Source organism: Heloderma suspectum, chromosome 1, assembly GCF_057233095.1.
Source record: "Heloderma suspectum isolate Gila_16-S chromosome 1, 16-S_ref, whole genome shotgun sequence".
Taxonomy (NCBI): domain Eukaryota; kingdom Metazoa; phylum Chordata; class Lepidosauria; order Squamata; family Helodermatidae; genus Heloderma; species Heloderma suspectum.
Window position 1 is genome coordinate 242,425,499 of NC_139458.1, and position 20,434 is coordinate 242,445,932.

Sequence of the window (20,434 nt, forward strand, 5' to 3'; positions counted from 1 at the left end):
TGTGTTGTTTTGCTGAGAGCTGGCTCCGTTTCAGGGTCGTTCGGTGCACATGATGTCGTGGCCATCCTGCAACACCTGGAGCTTTTCATGGAAAATCTGGATTTCCTGAGACTACTTTAAGTCCAGTTCTTTTCCTCAAGTCGGGGTCTCCCCAGTATAGCTGCTGTGTGCCCCAACCCCTGCATTGCCCTTGGGTATGCTAGCCCTGCTCAGAGGTGTGCCTTTCACCGTAACTGTGGTCAAGGGGTGTTTTCTGTCCCTGTGAGTCCCATCCCGTGTTTTCCAGCATAAACCAATTAGTGTCTACTCAGAGGTAACTCCCATTGTGGTCAATGAGGCTTATTCCCCATTAATGCGCACCTCAAAATTTACAGAGATCCCCCTCCTGAAATAGCACATTTTAAAGCACTAATTCCCTAAAGGCTATAAAGCGCTATCTCGAATCTGCGATGATCTGTTTGGTCCATTGCCGTTCAGAAGTAACTAATTCGCACCTTCGATTGTGTGCAGCATTGGGTTAAAAAGGGGGCTGCTTTCCTGTCCCTGTCTTTCCCACCACAAAAATACGAGTGTCTACTCAGAAGTAATTCCCATTGTGTTCAATGAGACTTGTCTTTGATGTTTACTTCCTTTCTTTTTGGAAGTAATTAATTCACAGCTTTGCTCCTTTGCAGCATTGGGAGCTTCAGGGGAAAGGAGAAAGGGGATTAGAAAAAGGGCTGGTTGGAGCCAGAGTGCTGCAAGTATTCACAGGGTTAAGTCTCCTAAAGGCTCTGAAGCACTTTGCCAGCTGTATGGAGCTTTAATGTAGGGAGAAGGATCTACAGCTATGTTTCTGTAATGTTTCGTGCTGTACAGAAGTAATTAATGCTGGAGGGGGGGGAGGAGAATGCTTTTGTGAAGACACAAGAGGAAACCTCCCAGGAGTTTATAGAAGGAGAAGGTGGGGGGAGCCTGGACAGGCGTGGGAGCCTCTCTTATTGGTTGAGCAGCCCCTGCCAGTCAGATGACATTCACTCATTAGAGCATAAGAACATGAGAAGAGCCCTGCTGGATCAGATGAAGGGTCCATCTAGTCCAGCATTCTGTTCACACAGTGGCCAACCAGCTGTCAGCCAGGAACCCTCCATTTGCTTCTCTGTCCACTGTCATGGAGAAACCCCCTTGGTTTTCTGGCTGGCCCACCCATACTTGCAAGGACTAGCCTTGGTTTACCACCTTTGTGCCAAGCCATACCTTTGTAAGGATTTTTCTCCTCCCCGCTCTAGCAAGCTCGTCCCTAAAACTTTCTTTTCTCTTTGTTTGTCTCCCAGTACTAGTTTTAGGGCCCCATTTTCTTAACCCCAACCTCTGCAATATCTTTAGGAGCCCATAGCCCAGCCCAATTGGACCCAGACATATCTGCAACCTAGTCGTCCTTTGCAGTGGAGCCCTCAGTTTAGATGCCAAACAGAAACTAAGCTAATTTTCCCATCATTCGAACCCAGTGCATGGATATTTAAACTCTCCATTTTATCTTTTTCTACATTAGCTCGCTCTTCCTAATTTTGTTTGTTATCTATGAACTAACTGAATCCATCATAAGAGTTTTGACAAGTGCATTTTGCCAATCAATTAATTCCCCTGGAAGTATCATTGTGCACATTCTGATTCTTGTGAGCTTAATAAAATTTCTTGTTTTTAAAGGAACTTTTGTGCGTGTGTGTGTGTGTGTGTGTGTCATTGGGTCACTTCTGCCAAGATGTGCTATTGCCAAAATTAAAAGGTCCCTCAACGGGTGTATCCGTGAACATGTGTACACTTCTACATGTGTCCAAAGAGGACATTGAGTAACACCACCCTTAATATAGGTCATGGATACAATTAGTCATAGCTTTGGGGAAAATCTGCCCATTGGTTTTTAAGGAGGCTGAATGCACAACCCAAGTATACTTGGTTCTCCCCCAACCCCATATGCACCTAAATCTTCAGTCTATACTAGTCCCCTGATGCACATTTTGGCCACACAGGATTCTGTGGGATTACATCATACCTGCTTGGTTTGGCTATATGCCCCATGATGTGGGTTTAGCACCACAGTGTGGAATTAAAACTATAGGTGGCTCTCTTGAAGATGCAACTTTGCCACTGACAACTTGTTATGTGACAATGGATTATTAGTCCTTGTCTGCTGCCCTTCAGATGTTTTGGACCACAGCTCCCAACGTTCCTAACCATGGGCCATGCTGGCTGGAAATGATGGTCCAAAACATCTGGAGGGCACCAAATGGGGGAAGGTTGTCTTATAGAAACATGTAGAATAAGTATGCAACAAATGGAAGTATCATAGAATCATAGGGTTGGAAGGGGCCTACAAACCATCGAGTCCAACCCCCTGCTCAATGCAGGAAGCCTGATTCCTAGGCGGTTTCCCATCCAAGTACTAACCAGGGCTGACCCTGCTTAGCTTCCGAGATCAGACGAGATCGGATCCTTAATGCAGAGGTATGCATAGATTATAAACATGAGGCGCCACACACAGAAAGACATAACCAACATTACATATGGGTAGCCAAACTGTTACTGATCCATAAGGGAAGGTCTTGAGAAACTCCAGAGGCACAAATTAAGGTAAATACCTCTACACTTTTTATTTTATTTTTTTACACAATAAGTGACTTCTAGTAAACTTATGATAGATATCTAAGGAGATTCAGGGCTTGTGAATGTTGAGTTTGAAGCTGATATGACTGATGTGAATTCATGGCAAACTCCAAGTGGAGATATCTGCTGTGACTGAGTTACCTCCTAATGGAAAAAGTTCATGTGAATATAACCTCACATGGACCCTACAGTATGCTGCTAAAGATACAAAGTACGTTCTAGTTTGGGGCAAAGCCTGGATGAGAATGTGGTTTTGTCTCCTGTTTGAGCCACGTCTGCTTCTCCATTCTCAGCCAGCACAGGCCTTTTCAATCAAGGCTTACTCTGTGTTTGATTTCTTTGGCTGCCTCTCTAATGAGTGTCTAGTTTTGGTGTTCTGCCTTCTCATCCGCTGCTGCTATTTTGACACAACTGTTGTTCAGTCTAGGACCTTGCTCTCCCATGTGCTTCAAAGCAATCTCAGTACAATTATACACCCACTTCCAAGACAATGGAAAATCCTCTCCCAAAGCCCTGACCATATTGTTAAAATAAGGATGTCTGGCAGCATATTACTCACTGCTTTGTTAAAAAAAAACAGCAGCAAAAGAAACAAACTCCAAGAGAGCTTTGGCTATTGGGTGGTATAGAAATGAAATAATAAATAAATAAATAAATAAATAAATAGTGGTGGCTTTGTTAGGCCCACAGAAATAAAGATGTACAACACAAGCCTATGCAAGTTTATTCAGAAATAAGTCTCACTGTGTTCAGCAGGGCTTAGTCCCAGGTAAGTATTATAGGCTTGCAGCTTTAGCTTTGTTCCGCAAATATGAACTGCCTCCATGTGATGCCTCCTGATAATTCCTGGGGTAGGGGTAGCTTAGCATACAGAACAATGCCTGGGTCCCTACTCAACAGGGGTCCCGGTTTGCACTGTGGCGTGGGTGCTAAGCCAGGAAGGCTCTGAAGGAGGGGGCTGCTTATGGCCGTACCTCCTTTAGCCCAGTCAGAAGCACTGGCTGTGCTTATAGTGGTGGGGCTGAAGGAGCGACCTGGAGGGATGAGTTTTCCCCCCAGTCTGCTTCTCGGCTATTTCAAGAGGCCCTGGCCTGGGCCTCCTCCTCACCCTGCTGCCTCTGACTTACAAAGAAAACAGCGCACAGGCACAGCGGGAAGGAGGCCACGTGCACATTTGCCGCAGGAAGAGGGAGCAGCCGAGTAAGGAGAGTAGGGATGTCAGAGAATTCCTCCATGGATCTCGGTGAGGCCGAATGCCAGTGCATTCGGCCCACCGAACTCCGTGGCGGAACGGCCTGCCACCCCCCCGCGGATCCCTCCCAGGACGAGACTTACCTGGGGCGGATGTTCCGGACGGTGGTGGCTCCAGCGGCAGCTTCGGCGGAGGCGGCAGCTGATCTTCCGACCGGCTGCCGCCACCATTTGCAGTCTTCCCCCCCCCATTTGTGATAGGCTACGTAAAGACTTACGTAGCCTATCACGTCTGGGTTTAAAAAAAAAAAAAAGCGTACGCAAATGGTGGCGGCTATGGCCGCCGCCATTTGCGTTCCCTATTTTGGGTTGTCTTAATCTATGTAAATATTTACGTAGACTAAGATGGCGAAACTAAGGGGGAACGCAAATAGCGAAGCGGATGCTATTTGTGTTCCCCCTTATTTTCGCCGTCTTAGTCTACGTAAATATTTACGTAGACTAAGACAACCCAAAATAGGGAACGCAAATGGCAGCGGCTGTAGCCGCTGCCATTTGCGTACGCTTTTTTTTTTTTTTTTTAACCCAGACGTGATAGGCTGCGTAAGTCTTTACGTAGCCTATCACGGCTGAATACAGGGACACAAATGGCAGCGGCTATGGCCGCCGCCATTTGCATCCCTGCTAGCCAGTGGCCGGATGTCCGGCTGCTGGCGGAGCTGGCTGGTGGCTCCACGGAATCCCTGTGGAGCGGAGCTGGCCGGCCAGGATTCCAGGGGGAGGGACGGAGCACCTCCCACCCCCAACGGAACCCGGCAGAGCCAGGTAAGGGGGGTTTCGTACATCCCTAGAGGAAAGAAAGTGGCAGAGAAAGTTAGTCGAGGTTCCTGCCTGGACCAGCGCTGACCAGCCCAATAAAAGCAATGGGAACAAGTAGGGGTGTACGAAACCCACTTACCGTTCCGGGCGTCCACAGGGTGGGGGGAGGTGATCCATCCCTACCCCTGGAATCCTGCCCAGCCAGCTCCGCTCCGAGTCTGCGGAGCCGCCAGCCAGGCCCATCCACAGCTGGACTTCTGTCCACTGCCAGGCTGCGGCCGCAAATGCCGTCCGGCATAGGGGACACCATTTGTGTCCCTGCTCCTTGCCGTGATAGGCTATGTAAATATTTACGTAGCCTATCACTGAAAAGAGCAGGGATGCAAATGATGTCCCCTACGCCGGATGCCATTTGCGGCCACAGTCCAGGGCAGCGGATGGACACCAGCAGTGGATGGACCCGGACCGGCCGGCAGCAGTTAGGGTCCGTCTGGGGAGGATTTCGGGGGGTGGCAGGGGGCAGTAGTCCGTTCCGCCATGGACTCTGGGGGGCTGGATTCTAAAGAATCTGGCCTTATTGGAGTCTGTGGCGAATTTCTCCACCATCTCTAGGAACAAGGTTGGAGCTGGTCATGGAGGGCATGTGGTGGTGTGCTTTCTTGGGAAGTGGAGACAAATGGGGGCAATGGGGAACAGGAGCCATGAAGGCAAGAGCAGCAACCTCCTGGTGCTGGGTAGGGTTGGTTGCCATGTGGGGTTGGGGAGAGTCCCCAGTGGCTTGAACTGAGGCACAAAGACACCTTTGGTGGCCAAAAAGCCACCCCCCTCAATTTCTCACTTCCAGTGAGGCCTATAACAGGACATTCAGGTGCTCTCACCCAAGGAGCCCAGGACAAAGCCTATGGCCCATTCCACCCCCACCCCCACTCTGGAGACAGGCAGAGTATGCTGCCCCCCCCCCGCAAACCTTTGACAGGGGAATGCTTCTCTCTCCCCAATTCCTCTGCAATAAGGTCCCAAATAGGGCAATTGGTTGTGTTTACCCAATGGCTAGGGGTGAAGCCTAGGGCCTGCCCCACCCCCTCCACGCAGCCCATGAAAATATTTACATATAATAATAAGGAAGTCTGGGCTACCTTCTGAGGCTCAGCTTTATACCATAATAAAAATAATGATAATGAAGGCTGAGCTATAGGCTCAAAGTAGAGTGTGTTGGTGGTAGGCTCAGCTTTAGGCAATAATAAAGATAGTAACAATTATAGTAATAATGATTGGGTTGGATAGCTAATACCCTGGAAGACAGAGACAAAATTCAAAGTGATCTTGATAGACTGGAATGCTGGGCAGAAAACAGCAGAATGACATTTAATAGAGATAAATGCCAAGTTCTATACCTAGGAAGAAGAAACCAAGTGCACAGTTACAAGATGGGGGACACTTGGCTCAACAATACTACAAGCGAGTAGGATCTTGGATTTGGTGTAGACCACAAGCTGAATTTGAGCCAACAATGTGATGTGGCTGCAAAAAAGGCAAATGCTCTTTTGGGCTGAATTAATAGATGCATAGCTTCCAATCCTGTGAAGTACTAGTCCCCCTCTACTCAGCACTGGTTAGGCCTCACCTTGAGTACTGTGTCCAGTTCTGGGCACCGCACTTTAAGAAGGATGCAGACAAGCTGGAGAGGGTTCAGAGGAGGGCAACAAAGATGATCAGGGGACTGGAAACAAAGCCCTATGAAGAGAGACTGAAAGAACTGGGCATGTTTAGCCTTGAGAAGAGAAGATGGAGGGGAGATACGATAGCGCTGTTCAAATACCACAGGTTGCCACAAGGTTGCCACAGAGAGGAAGTCCAAGATCTCTTCTCGATCATCCCAGAGTGCAGGACACAGAATAATGGGCTCAAGCTACAGGAAGCCAGATTCCGGCTGAACATCAGGAAAAACTTCCTGACTGTTAGAGCAATAGGACAATGGAACCAATGACCTAGGGAGGTGGTGGGCTCTCCCACACTGGAGGCATTAAAGACGAGGCTGGACAGCCATCTCTCAGGGATGCTTTGACTTAGATTCCTGCATTGAGCAGGGGGTTGGACTCGATGGTCTTATAGGCCCCTTCCAACTCTACTGTTCTATGATTCTATGATAATGAAGGCTGGGCTACAGGCATGCTAGGCTCAGCTTCAGGTCAGAACAGTGGTGGTGGTGATAATAATAAAGGCTGGGCTACAGCTCAAAGCAGAGCATGTTGATGGCAGGCGCAGCTTTTTCCTTAATAAAGATAGTAGTAATGATAATGAAGGCTGGGCTACAGGCATGCTAGGCTCAGCTTCAGGCCAGAACAATGGTGGTGGTGGTGGTGGTGGTGGTGGTAGTAATAGTTATAATGAAGGTTGGGCTACAGGTTCAAAGTGGAGCAGGCTGGCACTAGGCTGAGCTTTAGGTCATGATAATGGCAATGATAGAATCATAGAATCATAGAATAGTGGGGTTGGAAGGTGCCTACAAGGCCATCAAGTCCACCCCCCTGCTCAATGATGCCAGGCTATTGCAAGGTGGCAAGAGGGGGCTATTGCCCTCCTCCCTGTGCACCAGGAAGGGCTTCCCCCCTCCCCTCCTCAGAAGGGCACAAAGGGGACAGGCCTTTAGCAAATGCGGATTGGGGGCAGAATGCTGTTGTGTGCATGTTACTGGATGCGATTGTGGGACCCAAAAAGGGGGGAGGGCTCCCAGTGAGAGAGGCACACATGGTTTGAGGAGCTACTGGGGAGTCCTGGCTCCAACAGGCATGAATACAGAAGAGTTGGCTTCTATCAGGCTCTCAGTTAGGGGAGGTATGCCACCCGAGAAGAAGAGCGTAAGTGTGGAGCAACACCACGGACACGTGGACAGGACGGCCAACCCAGAAGATCCTGGGCAGCATCACCAGCACAGCGACGGGCTGCAGGCAAGAACGCACTCCAGAGAGGAACAGCAACAGTGAGTATCCGCTGCAGAGAGGCAAACCCTGAGGCCGAGACCCACACAATGCTGAAGGGCATCCGAAGCCCTGGCTCGGGTAGCAGCATGTATGGAGCAACTTAGCCCGCAGGCACAGCAGGTGCCGGCGAGTCAGGGACCAGCAGTGGGGGTGCCACCTAAGGCTGAAGGAAAGAGTGACGGTCACGTGGCTGGGAAGACGGGGGATGCTGTGGGAGGGACTCAGGCCAAGAAGCCGAGAGGCAAGCCCCACCAGATCTGGTCATCATACAGTTGGGAGGAAATGACTTGGGGCAGCGCAAGGGTTTGAACTGCACATGCAAGGCACAGCAAGACCTGGCGGAGGTACGGTGCCAATTCCTTGACACTGACATCATGTGGTCTAACCTGTTGCAACGGCAGGTGTGGCAGGGGGCCATAGATCCAGGGACCGTGGAAGGTGCCCGGAAGAAGGTCAACAAGGCCATGGGACACTGTGTGAAGGAGTTGGGAAGCCATTTCATTCAGTACCTGGACATCACCTTTAATCGACAGGAGTTGTTCTGGCCTGATGGCGTTCACCTCTTGGACGTGGGCCAGGAGGCCTGGCTTCACAAGGGCACTTCTGAATGGGTTGCAGCTGCAGTGAGGCAGGCAGTGAGGCAGGCGGAAGCAATGCCCGCCTCTTGTGGAGGATGGCATTGAGCTGGATCCAAGTCAAGGGGAAAGGGGGTACACACCCCACTCCCCAGCGGAAGGGGGATCCCTGGGGGGTCACAGGGCTCCAGCCCAGTTTGGGGGCTGGCATGCTGGTGCCACTCCCAGGGGAACAGGGGGGGACATGTGAATGGCCTATGCGGTGGCATGGTCAACCCCATGCTTTGGCCAAAGCCTCCCCTTTAGGGCCACCCAGCACTTGAGCTGGGCTGGGCTGTGCATCGGTCAGCAGGCAGGCAGGCTGATGATCGGATCCAGCTCCGTACCATTTCAAACTCTACGCTGTAACCAGTACAGTTATCGCCAGTTTATAACCCAATATTGTCTATATGGTTATTGGTAGACCTTCCTGGACGGCCACCGAAGAAGCGCTCCGGACGCAACCGATGCTCCATGGATACATTCTGGAAAGAGACACTGCTATCACAGAAACCACAGTTTGAAAGCACAGCATTGTAACACACAATACACCTGCATATTGTTCTTCTGCCTAGTAATCCAGAGGGATCAAACGCAGGCTGTGTTACCTGATTCTTAGTCATCTTTAATTAAACCAGCCAGTAGTTGGAAGGTCTGAAAACTTTCCAGCTTCATCCACACTCTTTATTGGACTGTACTGAGAAGATAAAAGGGTGGAATAAGATCTTACATATCCAAGTTAGGTTTCAGTATTGGTGTTTTCTTCATACGAAAGCCTCTTGGCCAGAGCAGCTTTTGAAACTGAACTGAGCTGTTTCTTAGAAATGTGAACAGTAAGCTCTAGACCAGGGACATGGAACAAGTGCCCCCCACCCCAGGCGCTGGTGGACTGCAGCTCCCATCTGCCCTAGCCAGCATATGGGAGTTGCACTCCAACATCACCTGGAGAGCCACATGCTCTAGCCAGAGATTTCAGAGAGAAAATTCCTAATTAATTAATTAATTAATTCTGTTACGCTAGATTAAAAACAACAACAACAACAATGCACAACTCCACATTCTACTTAAACTTAAGCTTCACATCACTTGGTGTTTGCTCTTTATTAGCACACAATCTTCAATATTTATAAAAGCAAAAGCAAAATGTTAGGTCCAGATATTTATCTGAAATAAATTTGCAGTCCTTTAACGAAGGGCCACTTTGAGCGATGTAGTGGATTTCCAGTGAAATCATCACATTTCTCATGTTTTAATGAGTGGACAAAAAGGGCATCCCAGAGGGAACCAATTTGAAATTATTTGTTAGTATTCGTTTTGTTTTATAGTGAGGGAAGTTGAAATGGAAAAAATTACCCCTTTTCAAATTGCCTCTTGTTTGGCTAATACTAAAATGTGACCATGCTAATTCCTCAGTGTACAAACAGGTGAGATGCATATTACCCACTCTTCAAGTTATCACTGGCCTACATAGAAAGCACCGTCTTAATATAAACAAGATCTTCCTCATCTTTTGCAATTGTATAATGGAGAAATTTGCAATATGTCTTTTCCTACAGACCTCAATCGAACTCGCTTGCAAGTAGGAATGACAACTGTGAATTATGTTGCCACTTCCTCATGGGTAGCTATAAAATTGTCTTTCTGATCCTGCACAGCATTTTGCATTCTCACATGCTGTTTCCCTTGTCTGTTTATCTTTCACTGAAATATAGTAGCCACATCAGCAGAGGATGAATGGCTTCAATACATTCACCTCTTCTGCTGTGTGACATGATACCATGCTGTGGAAAGCCACAGAGAGAGAAAGGGAGTGTATATTTGTGTGTGTGTTGGGTGGGGGGGATTATTCCCACTGTGCTAGTTTTAGAGGCACATGATTTTTTAAATCATATTGACACCAGTTTCAGTCCCTTATTGGTTCAACTTTGAATAACTGTCAGTGTTTATTTAGGACAGTGAAAACAAGTATATTTAAAAGTACTACAATACTGAGTAAACTAATGAAGTTCCTGCAATGGCAGAACTTAAACTGACCTAGTTCCAGTGAGCATTGAGAAAAATAGTTGATTTACACAAGCTGAGATTACTCTGTGTGCTGTTTAGCTGCATAATCACTCCCTTCCCTACTAAGGATGGAAGAGAATTTCATTTGGCCTGCATTTCCCAGAGGAACACGTATACCCTTCAGACTGCACACTTCTCCAAATTTTGTGATGAAGTTCTTGGCTCAAAAATTGCATAAAAATGTGTATATTAGGGAAAGTTGTGTACAAAGTTTGTATGTTAGAAAAAATTGCATATGAAAATAAATGCACATTTTCTTTATTTTTTTTTAATTGCAGAATGATGCAGAGATTTTATGAAATCGACATATAAGTGAATGCTTATGTGCACCACCCCCACCCAGTCATCTCAGCTGAATCTACACGTAGCAGTTTTACCGTTATCGTGCTGCAATGATAACTCTTGGTGCACATGACACCAATGGGCACCAACAGTTATCACTGCAGTATGATAACGGTATAACTAACTGCTATGTGTACATTCAGCCCTCCTTACAGTAAGGTAAGCACTGAAGCCCCACACAGTGAGAACATTCTCCAGAGTTCTCAACATCTCTGTGAAAGAGGCAGAAAAACGACTGCCTCCTTCGCAGGGAAACGAACAGGTTGTGAAAGGCCAACCAACGGCATGACGCTGGTTAATGTCATTCACCACAGTGAGACATGCCATTCAGTGCCACACCAACCTTCCTTTGTTCTGAGCCAACGTAAGTATGGTAAAGGGTGCTAGAAGAAGCCTTCTCACTGTTTAAGCAGCTACTGGTGAATCCTGCCAGCTACTGATATAAGCAACAAACAGGCATGAGCCAACTCATGTTTAGTCCATGTTTAGGCATGAGAAGAGAAGACTGAGGGAAGATATGATAGCACTCTTCAAGTACTTGAAAGGTTGTCACAGAGAAGAAGGCCAGGATCTCTTCTCGGTCATACCAGAGGGCAGGACACGGAATAATGGGCTCAAGTGACAGGAAGCCAGATTCCGGCTGAACGTCAGGAAAAACTTTCTGACTATTACAGCAATACGACAATGGAACCAATGACCTAGGGAGGCAGTGGGCTCTCCCACACTGGAGGCGTTCAAGACGAGGCAGGACAGCCATCTGTCAGGGATGCTCTGACTTGGATTCCTGCACTGAGCAGGGTGTTGGACTCGATGGCCTTGTAAGCCCCTCCCAACCCTACTATTCTATGATTCTAACTCACAGGAGGATTCCTCTAGCAACACAAATGATTCATAAAGCAATACAGGTCCAGGAAAATGTGTGGCATCTTTGCTGGCCCCTGGCACTCCATCTGGCTTTTGGCCTGAAAGACCCAGGAAAACTGTGGGTGCATGGAGGCTAAGTTGTAGGCAAGTACAGCTTGTGACATTGCACAACGTCATGACTGATCACAGGGCACATCAGTTAAGGCATCAGCTTCCAGTTTCCTGGCTTTGTGCAACTTGAGCCAACATGAGATAGCCTTACCTCCGGTCTTAAACTGGCAGTTTTTAAAAAATAATTGCATACTTTTTTTGGTGGGCAGGGGGAGGACAAAATATCTTGCGCTACAATTCTGAGAGTAAGCCCCACTGAATGCAGTGGAACTTATGTCTGAGTAGGTATGTACAGGATTGCTTTGAGGAAAATACCTTTGGCACGGGCAACAAGCAGTGTAAAGTTCTCTGGGTTTCTAGCATCATGTATAAAAATGTAAAGATGATATCATCCTAAGAAGAATAAATGAAATATCCTGTCTTTTTATATGCCTGGTTCCAAGCAGCATGAACTTCTGTTAAGAAGGGGGAACATAAGGCAGGACAATTTAGTGGAGAGGGGACCCTAAACAAAATCCACTTGCTCATTTGTCTAATTCTTAATGCTAACCAAGCAGAAGTGAAATGCTAACCATTCTGCTTTGGTGGTTAATCGCAAATGTATCCATTCTTTTTGCGGTGGCCCATTACCAAAAATAGCCCAGCAATTTAGGAAAATTTCAAAACAGGTAGTATAAATGATTGAATCATACTCCTACCTGGCTTGCTTTCCCATGCATGGGGTAAACAGCTAGAGCATGCCTATCCTGCCCCTGGTGCATTAGTGTGGGTGTAACACAAAAAGTCCTGGATTGCACAATAGATATCCCAGATAAAATCTAGGAATCAGCTGTACAGACTAGGCCTACGTATATGTTGAAATTGTACAAAAAGGCATCTGCCTATAATATGCACGGATGGATGTCCAAGGGCATCAAAGGCAGGACAGGCATGCCGGCAGGGTTGGGATACAATGTGCAATCTTGCTCACCATTACATTTAGGAGAGTAATCTGAGTAAGAGCATCCTCCAATTTGGCCTTGAGAAATCGGAATGGGTGGATGGATGGAGCATCTAGTGCAGCCTTCCTCAATCTAGTGCCCCCTAGATGTGTTGGACTACAACTCCCATCATTGGGGAGATGGTCACCCTGGCTAGGGATGATGGGAGTTGTAGTCTAACGTATCTGGAGGGTGCCAGGAGGTACCCTCCTGCTTCATGGGGCAGGAGGTAGGGAGGAGGCCACCCTGAGCTCCTTGGAGGAAGCATGAAATAAGAATACAATGCATCCTCCCCTACAAATAAATAGAGCGGGAGGGAGGAATGAATACAACTGAATGAAGTGACAGAATCACCAGGCACTGCCATTGCCCAGGATGCACAGTCTTATTCCTAAGCTTTGACCAGGCAAAATGGAAGGCAGATGCCAGAAGGCAATATTAAGGGCGAAATACTATTCAGATAGGCGGCCACCTCTGAACTCGGACTTGACCACCTATCCAAAGCAAGGCAGGAGAAGCACGGAGGGGATCGTTCGCTTCGCGCTTCTCCTGCCCTGCATTTTCAGCTAGACAGCCGATTGCAGCTGTCTAGCCATGGGAGGGCTGAGCAGGGAAGGAGGCTGGTATATGACACATTGGATGCGTCATACAGGCATTTCTGCCCTCCCTGCCCCGGAACGCCCCTTTGCAGCCGCTCCGTGCTCCTCTGGCGAGTGCGGAGGACGGGGCTGTTCTGCGCTGCCTCAGAGGAAGAAGTAATACTAGTAACTTCTGGAGTGTACAAGTGAAGTGTGCTTCCAGTCTTAATCCAGGGAGGGGGGGACTGAACCCAAGTATTACAAATTTAGGAAACACTAGAGTAGACATTACTGAACTAGAGGGACCAATAATCTGACTCCTCAGTATGGGGCAGCCTATAAAAATTAAGGTGTGGAAGGATGGAGATGCAAAATCAACAAACATATTAACTCTCATCTTAAAATTGGTATTAACCTCCATCCTGTGGCACTGATTATTTAGCTCTTCAGTGGAATGAAGATTTAGCACTAAAATGAAAATAATCTAATGGTTGTTATTGATCCAGATTCTTATAGTGCCTGCTGTGGATCTTATCTTTGGTTTTCATTGGGTTTCCTCTAAACATAGATGCGCATTATAGTCCAAGAGCCCGTGTCAAAATACTTATGTCATAAGGTACAAAAGGTTTAACTATCTGGACAACTTACAAAAGTTGTGGCATCCCCAAAACTGCCAGTCTTATGGGCAGCTGCTGGTAAGTTTAGGGGGTGGCAGCCCCCCAAAACACCTTTTGGGGGGCCAATGATTATATCATAAGAGGAAACTTAAGAGATTTATGTTTCCCCTCTTATATCATAAGAGGAAACCTTTTCCTCGTTGGGGAAAAGTGTATATAATTCTAGACTGTCCAATTTGACAGATTTTGTTGGGGTATACCCCCTTTCTGACCTCTCCAAAAATGGGGCCATTAATTATGTCATAAGGTAAGGGACATGGCTGAAACATTTGGTAGAGATCACCTTCCTGTATCTTAAAATATCCAATCTGACTGCTTTATGTCAAGTGTGACATCCAGGTCCAGACGTCACACTCAGTAACCTACAAATGAGCCAATTGTAGGTTGTTGAGTAAAAGTGGAAGTGCCTGGAGCTCCGCAGGCATTCTCTCGCCTTCCTCTCTGACAGCCCATGTTTGTTTGTTTTTTTAACCAGTGGGCTGTCATTACAGCACCATTATAGTGTATGTGTCATTATTATTTTTGGAAAGCCATTACTAGCATATTTTATCCAACACTTTGTAAACTGGTTTGGGGAGGTTTATATATATGAAAAGCAGAATATACATGCTTAAAACCAAAACATATGGATCCAAAGAACTCATTTTCTTCCCAGATTGCTTTTCTTTTTAAGTTCAGTTAGTTATACATAGCATAGCTTTGCTACATTGGAAAAGTAGAACACCCACAAAGATTGACCCCTGATAAAAAGACATCTATGGAGGAGAGCCTCACATTTGATGGGTGAGTTAACACAAACAAAGTTGGTGTAATCTGAGTGAAGGGTTTTGACTACTTGAGGAACTAACACAGACAAATTAGGCAAACCATAGCAGATTTTGAGTTGTATCTATACCCTTGACATCCTTACTATCCACAACTCTCTTTTGTTTCTTTCTGTTTTATTGTTTCATTTGTAATATATGTAGTTTTTCTCCTATACCAAGCTTGACATTTTAAAATACAAGTAGAACTGGAAAGGATTCAGTATCTGTTACCTTCTATGAATGTTGTACACTCTGGAAGTTAACAGATTTGCCTATCTCCATTTCCACTGGAAAATAACTATATATTGTGGATTACTTTTTAAATCAATTGTCTACTTTTTAAGTTATTGTATATTTTATTTTTTAAATCATAGCATTGTGCTTTATGGATAGAACTCTGTGGGTTCTGCAAGTCCAGCTCAGTCAGGTATGAAAGACTTCCACTGCCCTTGCCGGAGGTCTGTTCTCCTATGCTAAGAACAAGAATGACATCATTGTCACATTAGGCAGACACAATGCTCTCATAAACTTCTGGGAAGAGTGAGGACATTGGGAATCCATCTTGCAAAAGTTGGCAGCAAGCTTGTGAAACCCTAGATGCCTTTTGGTGCATGTATCCTTTTTGTCTTTTTTCTTTTTTGCAGATTATGTGAGGAGCTATTTCATCTTTCCAGCTTGGCTTCCCACCTGCAGTGTGTTGCTGATTTAATAAGGGCTGAAGGGGATTATCAAGTTGTTAAGTAGTTTGCATCCTACAGGGGCCTAATGAATGAGGGGATTTGTTTGACCTAGGCCTAGCTGAATGCTGCTTAAAGAGATCATGAGTTGGAGGGGCAATACGCTTTTTCATATACTGTTCGTAGTTGACCACTACATGATGAAATGGTGGGGACATAAACTCTCTGTTAGTTTTGTAATATGTATCATTTTTTCTTCCCCACAAAATTTGTTTTGGACTATAAAATCCCAGTAATGTTTTTCCAGTCAGCTGTAGTACCTCACCATTTAGTGAGTGATCAGTGCTTTTAACTGGGGGGGAAATGCTTTCTGCAAATCCCATGATGAGTACTCAACACGTAAGGCCACTAGCCCTAGTCAGGCATTATAAATATACTGCCACCCCTGCTCCCTCCACCCCCAAACTTCTTTGGCTGATCTGGAAGGTCTGAGTAGAGGCTGTAGACTCAAAGCGTTTCTACACGAGGCTGTTAATTGCTGTATCTACTTTCGGTTTCATTGCAGAATTGAGATCCAAGCTCTATACAAAGAGCTTTTCCTTTCCTACTTTTCCATTACATAACCTGTAGGTGGCATTGCACTATAGCAGAATAGCGCAAATACACAAGGACAAACATCGTGGTCAGAAATAATACCCCATTTTCCTGTTGTAAAAAAACCTGAAAGTGCTCTGAAAAAACAGAAGTGAATCTGGAGAATCATGATGTCATCTAAACAGCCTGTAAACAACCATGAATAAGGAATCGCAAGTGCACAATAAATGCCTCATGTAGAAAAGCTCTCAGTCACCTGCATGTGATTACAATCCCTTGTGGCATTGGGAACTCTGTGCCATCAGGGATCATGCAGAGGATTGTAACTGCCTTTAGCTGATGGCAGCTACAGTGTTCTGGTTCACACAATCAGATTGACCTACCATGGTTTGCGGCATTCCATAAATCAACACACATACAACCAACGACACACACACCTTGTGTCGTGCAAACCCAGTGAGGGTGGGTTGTTGCCATGGTTAATAAACCACCCACAACCCTAAAACAGCCTAAGAGTTGTGGGTGGTTTGTTAACCACACCAACAACCCACTGTCACTGGGTTCGCATGACATGACAAGCTACGAGGGGGGCTGAGAGTAGGATGGGTGGAATGTGTGGAGCCCTGTGTTTGTTGCTCCTTTTTGCTGTCAAGTGGCTGCAAACCAGCTTCTGCTCTTCCCTCAGGTATTTAAGGCAAAGCTGCCAGAGGCAGTGCCTTGGTGTTGTGCTAAGTGCAACACTAAGTAAGCACTTGGTGCTGCACTTTGAATCACAAGGAATCTACACAATTCTTACGAATTTTGTAAGCAAGGTGGTCTCTATATTACACCAAAATACACCAGGGCATGAGGACTCATTCTTCATGTTTGAAGAACTCTGTATGGGACTTTGTATCTGTGACATTTTGTTCTCTAAAAGTGGGTTTTATAGTACTTTTAAAGTTGTTTTTTGGGGGGGATTGATTGGAATTTGGTGATAATTTTAATTGATCAATATTTTTTATTTTCTTTTAAAGCTATTTTCATTATTTGAAATGGGTGGTAAGACGTGCCAGTGAAATCATTCCGATTTACCTTCTGACCCCAAGTAGCCTAGGATTCTAAGGCTTTAGGGGATGAGGAGTATCGAGTGAGGTTTTTATACTACTTCACTTTTTGGGGGGGGTACCATATTTAGTCATCCTCTATATATAAAATGAGAAAGAAAAATCAAAGTAGTTTAGGAAATTAGGTTCCAGTAAATATTTCTAACCAATCTAAGTCAAGCTATGAGGCGGGTTTGGTTTATGGAATGGGTGCCCGTAGGCACCTGCAAACCATGGTGGCTTCTTTAAGCCGCTACGTGTCGATTTGATGGTGTGAACTTGGCCGTTTTCTCTACAGACCTTCACCATCAACACAGAGAGGCTGGGAGTGGAGGGGACTGCACATGTATCCCAGTATTCTCTCCATGCTTACAATTTTATAAAACTTGAATCAGGCTGCTTTCTTTCTATTTAGGTGGTGATTCAGATGTGACATTGTTTCTACACGGAGATAATCTACACAGGATACTCCAGATGCTTTTGTCATGTAAATTCCAGGGATGTAATCACTTGTCATGCAATCACTCATTCATGGTATTTTATGGGGAAGCCAGAAAATGTCATCTGCAACTTATAGCCCACCTTTGTTTTCTCACTGCTTCTTCCATCTTTTTTTCCAAGAAAAGACAGAATAGCTACACCATGGGGCTGTTCGCATGACACAACAGCCCACCGTAGGTTATTTAACCAACGATGAGGTAGCGGCATATGTGTGGGGGGGTGGCCACCATTTTGAACATGCAGCCCCCACTCAGAGGGGGCTGCATGTCTTGTTGTATAAACCTGGATAACAAGGTCTGTTTTTGGGTTATGCAAAGATTGTTTAGCCCTCACATAACCCATGCTCACTGGGTTCACATAACACGACAACCCCTGAATGGAGTTTGCATATGCAATGTGGCTCCTGTGGGCGCCGCAGCTTGATGTGGGTTAAATAATCCACAAGAAGCTGTGGCATGTTATCCGAACCCAGTCAGTGTCTTTTGACTGGTAACACTAGCAGCCGTCCATTTGAAGTGGCCACAGGCTGGCTTCCAACCATGTTCAGTTGTAACAAAATTGACATGTTCTTTTCAAACATGAGGGTTATGTGGCTTTTTATTCTGCATGGAAATTATTTTCTTGGAGGGAAAGCTAGAATTCTGTATATGTTACATAACAAATGAAAAAAATGGATACAGTTCTTTTTTCCCCATTCTTTACTATTACAGAAACAAATGCCAGACTGATAAATTAGTTCCGAACGTCAGATATTAATCCATTATTCATAGGTTACATTCGGGAGTTGTTCATTAGAGCCATTGGCAGAAAAGTGGGATACATTGTAATAATTAGTCATTCAGTAAGATAAATTGGGCCAGTATATGCTCAGAATATACTTTCTTTCCTTAGTTACTCTGTCAGAAGTGCAACATCAGTACTGCATTTCCCACTAAGTAGCCCCTAGTGAATTTCTCACTGGTGGCTTGACATAATTTACTAGAAGTGAATAACCAGCATTTCTTCCTGTACTAAGACCACAGCAACTACCCTGGGATAAAACAAAGGTATCTAAGGCCTTAAAATGTATCTCTAGAAAGAAACATCCATTCCCTTACTGGACATGGCCAGTCACTATCATTGGTTTGCTGTCATAATGGTAGGTTGTAGGCAGCCTAGAGAGCCAGGAAGATGGGAAGCAGGAGGCATGAGGGAAACCTGAAGGGAATCCAGCAGGCAGGCAATGGAGCTCCCCCTCTTACATTTGACAGCCAGTTCTAGCAGTCAGGGAGACACCATCAAGGCTGATTGTTGTCCAGGCGAAGGCCAAGCCTGACCCAGATGATTTGGAAGCCCTATGCTCAGGTGAAACCAATGTACTGATTCAATGGGTGGAGTTATCCTGGGGCCTGGGAGGACATCATAGCCCAGGGAGCCTCTCAGTCTGTAGCTCTGAGTGTCTCACCACAAAGAGAGGAGAACACAAATCCAAAGGTCCCTGGTCACAGCCCCAGCAACCCCTGACAGTAGTTCATGTAAAATAAATTAGGGGTCTTAGTGTAATTTCTGGCAGTCTTGCTAGTATTCTTGTCAGAAAAAAACACATACTCAGGAATGACTGTGCTGAGAGACTGAGCTAACTGCAACTTCTGAAAGAGAGAGAAAACGTTGCATGATTGGAATAAAAGTGTTGCAACAGCATCATTGTTTTTGGTTCTGACTTTTGGCAGAATACTTGGCTAACAAAAAAGGTGTTTTCAGGAACACTGTATGGAGCTCTTAACACATGTTTCTACCATTACTAGAACAAAACTCAAAGCTCATCATTTTTTATTGAGCTTAGCCACGACAGCTTCAGAGTAGTTGACTAAGAAAATGCAAAGTTGAACTGTCTTTTTTCCTCCCTCTGGGACAACCACAATTTGACATTGTGGGTTTGAAAATGACCAGTAAGTGATTTCATGTGCTGGAAATGAAGAGAGAGAAAAGTGGGAGGGGTGTGTGTGGATTTTTTTTCCTCTTTCCCTTCCTCTTCTCTTTAAATGGATTTCTTATAAATGTGTAAGTATGTCTCTGTTCCAAGCCACATCAAATCATTCCTAAAACCTGTATTTTAAAAACTGGAATGTGCATAATATGTGCAGCTTGGGGAATGAAATGCAAAAATATGATGGTGCTGGATTGTCAGTCAATGGGAGGGAGAGAAAGAGGGAGTCTAGAACACAACTTCTCTTATGGTTACATAGGCCAAATCAGTCAACATCTTGAGAGAAAAGCTTTCTAAAAGTCTCTCATCAGGTAAATTAAGCCACATCACTGTATAACATGAATTCATTATTCTAGAGAAATCTAGTTAAGTATTTTAAAGTATCTCATGCTTTATGTATTAATGTTGTACTTTTGGAGCTTGGCGGCCAAAAATTTTTGTGGTACCAACTGAAGGTGAAACTGAGTCATGTTTAAATAAAATAATTTTTTATGGCTGCTTTGCTTTAATGCATTGAGCAGTTTGGTATAATATTATACCACCATTAAACATAGAATCATAGAACAGTAGGGTTGGAAGGGGCCTATAAGACCATCTAGTCCAACCCTCTGCTCAGTGCAGGAATCCAAGTCAGAGCATCCCTGACAGATGGCTGTCCAGCCTCATCTTGAATGCCTCCAGTGTGGGAGAGCCCACCACCTCCCTAGGGAATTGGTTCCATTGTCGAATTGCTCTAACAGTCAGGAAGTTTTTCCTGATGTTCAGCCGGAATCTGGCTTCCTGTAACTTGAGCCCATTCTTCCGTGTCCTGCACTCTGGGATGATCAAGAAGAGATCCTGGCCTTCCTCTCTGTGACAGCCTTTCAAGTACTTGAAGAGCGCTATCCTATCTCCCCTCAGTCTTCTCTTCTCAAGGCTAAACATGCCCAGTTCTTTCAGTC